Below are 3,365 nucleotides of genomic sequence, written 5' to 3'. Positions count from 1 at the left end.
GTAAGCTTACGGCTCTTAGCCTACATGTGTAGCACTGTGTCACAGCTCATGATGAGCGCTATATATATAATTATTATTTCTTGAGCACTATGTAAGATCCTCAAGAAAAATAAGAATTTAATTAAAATTTTTTGGATAAGTATGAAGAAAAGAAGAGTTAGGGAAAAAACATTTCCACTTAATTCTTGTCTCTTGTCCAGTCCATCCATCCACCCATAAGTGAATGTATTTATCTGTCCATGATTCCATCCAGCCATAATCTATCCATGAATCCATCTATCCATCCATGCATTTGTGCACCTATCCAGCCATCCAGAGTTTTTTTTGTTCCATATTATTTGTAAGTCCAAGAATGCAGAGATATTCTGCCCATTTGGAACCCTGTTTTCATCAATGATGTGATGTGCACTGTGCTGTCCATGAAAAAACCCCTCTTTTCTCCCTTCTGCTCTGCTAGCCTGAATCATCTGGCAGATTATATAATACTAAATATGTTGTTGTGAGGCAGAGTCAGAGATGCCCCGGCCTCTGTCTGTATATATTTAACTATGTGTGGATTGTGACAGACAGACCTGTGCTTGTTGGTGCATCTTCTATCTGTGCCTCAGTAATGTTATAAAGCTGCTGTTACAACTTAGTGTCGTGATAGATGATGTGTGATAAGGAAGTTTGCAGTTATCTTTGGTGGTTAAATTAAGGTTTTTTAAAAACTATTAAGATACGCGGAACGTGACTTTCCAAGGTTTTGCTAGAACTTCATAATCTCTGAAACATTCACTCGTTAAATGATACATTCATAATGAGGATTTTATTATACTGTACTATAACTGTTTTAACCTATGTGTATTGAGGACTTTCAAAAGTTTTAGATATTTTGCTTGGAGTTCTGGAGATATTTAATTTCATGTTTATTTTTTAATATTTAGCCATTATGAAAGAATGTTATCAAAAATCTGATTTAGATTTATTTAGAAATTACATTGCACAAACTTATTATGGCAAGTCGGCAGTGGTGTAAAATTAGCAAACAAGGGTTAGTTTTAACAACCTCAATTATTTGCCTCAGAGGTTTTTCTTGTTTTGACAACACTCATATATTCTTCAGATCATCAAATCAATTTTAATCTTAGATGAAAAATAGAAAAGCAAAAAAGTTGTTTTCAAATTATTATAATTTATTAACACAAAAGGGGAAGAAGGCTATCTAAACCAAACTGGTCCAATGTTGCCAACCTGTTTGGCAACAGCTGTGGTTAAGCATTTACTGTAACTCGTCTATTACATGCAGAATTATTTCAGTTCTATCAGTTTGGAGGGTTTTCTAGCAGATGTAACTAGTTTATAGATCTGCTGCACAAATGCAATCAAATTTTGGTTGGGGCTTTGATTAGGCCATTTGAGACAACAACTATACTTCATCTTTAACAGATCTAAGTCATTTATGTTGTTACTGATAGAGACAGCTGGATAGATGTTATATCAGCTCATTCATAAATAAACCAACCAGTGCAGTTTTATTATTAGATAGGTTTCAGAGCTATTAAGATTTAGACTTCAATAGCAGTAGTGAGTTTTTATTTTACTGTGTGATGTGGGATGTTTTTCTCAAATTTACCAATGGTTACTCCTAGTGAAAAACAAGCACTTGGTGCTGGTTTGTGTTGCTCATTACCCTTGCTTCTGCGTACAATCGTAGTAAATCTCACTGCTTCTCCAGTTTGCAACTATGCTCAGCGCATGAGTCCCAGAACAGAGTATCGACTCTATAAGGATAGAGCAGAGATAGAGATAGAGATAAATAAAATTAAGAATTAAAGTCAGATTTGTCTTTGACTTGTTTATGGTACAGAGTTCCTCTCTGTCCAGAGTTCCTCTGTCACTAGGAAACTCTGTCTCTCTGTTCCTAGTGACATAGTTTTATTGCTGCAGCTTACAGTCTGCACATTTGCTTTAAGAAGTCACTTCTTAGCGCTAACTTTCCCTGGATCCATCTCTGCTTCCTCTCCTATCTTCTCATACTCAAAAAGCTTCCACTCCTGTGTTCTTCTCCTAGCACAGTTTTAATAGAGTGCTGTCCACCTGTCTACCAGAGGAGAAATTACCATCAAGATAACTTTAATGTTATAATAATTAATTTTAATTAAATGCTATAAATTATATTAGAAATTTTGGGCTAGTTCTTCTTCATGCAAAGATCACAACTGCTTTGATTAATTATATATGAAATAATAATTATTGATAGATAAACAAATAGAGGTGTGATTCTCAACCTTCGTCCTCAGGGCCCGCTGTCCTTTATGTGGTAGATGTCTCTCTGCTCCAGCACACCTGATTAAAAGGATTGCATCACCTCCTCAGCACGCCATCAAGTGCTGCATAAGCCTGTTAATCACCCATTCATTAAAGTCAGGTGTGTGACAGCAGGAAAACACTTAATACAAGCTGGACAGTGGGTCCTGAAGTCCAGCGTTGAGAATCGCTGGTTTAATAAGTAACATTAAGAGGAGCTGAGATCCCCCTAAGATAGACCTAACAATGTCCATGTCTTATTGCTTCTAGCTCCATGAATACGATCTCCGTCTTAACAAGCAACACTTAGTCTTTTCTTGACCTCTCTTTCTCACATGCACAGATGCCACACATGCAGACAAAATGCATATAGGAGTGCAAACAGTTGGCATGTTTACAGCAGCTCACTGTGACTGACAGGAAGGAGCAGAGCCTCTGTATGTGTGAACTCTGACCACACTGGCCCAGCAGGAGCAACACACACGTGCACACACCCCTACGCTCATTAGCAGCTACCCAAACAATCATTTCTGCTCTCTTTTCTCAGTTTCATGTTTGATTATAGTCATGTATGTTTTTACTCATTAGGCTGATCGCCTTTTGTGTTTTCATTTTAGAGCAGGTCACTGTAGTTTTTAGGGAAGAATGCATTTTGATCACAGTGTTTTAGCAGAGCACAATGATGCAGTATTGACAGTTTTTATGGAAATTGCACTTTGTAAGACTTTTCTGCATACGGTTTCACTGTATTCTCTCTTAAATAAGTTATTTACTTGCACTGTGTAAGAAAAAAAAAACCTTAATTTTTCTCTCTCTATCTGACATTAAATCCGAATAACCTTTTCCTGTTTCAGTTCCATTTGGAAACCATGTCTATTTGCTAAATGCCAGAATCCTCAGAAAGAGAGGAATTTCATCTGAGAATTTTTATAGCTTCATAGCTTCTTGAAATTCAGACATCTCAAAGCCTAACCAAATTAAAACAGATTTGATATCCAAACAAGAAAAATAAAATGGAAATGCGTTTTAGGCAGCGCACTTAAATATCTGGTTTCATCTATGTTTTTACTTGTTTT

The 3,365-nt window shown here is 36.4% G+C and overlaps 1 protein-coding gene across 1 annotated transcript in view; it reads left to right on the top strand.

Annotated features, from left to right (window-relative positions):
- The window catches only part of gucy1a2 (guanylate cyclase 1, soluble, alpha 2), a 43,419-nt gene that overhangs the window by 4,735 nt on the left and 35,319 nt on the right, over positions 1-3,365 (top strand). The window lies entirely within an intron of this gene.

The sequence above is a fragment of the Xiphophorus hellerii genome, chromosome 18, assembly GCF_003331165.1.
Source record: "Xiphophorus hellerii strain 12219 chromosome 18, Xiphophorus_hellerii-4.1, whole genome shotgun sequence".
Lineage (NCBI taxonomy): Eukaryota > Metazoa > Chordata > Actinopteri > Cyprinodontiformes > Poeciliidae > Xiphophorus > Xiphophorus hellerii.
The sequence above is the reverse complement of the archived record's forward strand: the minus strand, read 5'-3'. Positions and strand labels throughout refer to the sequence as shown.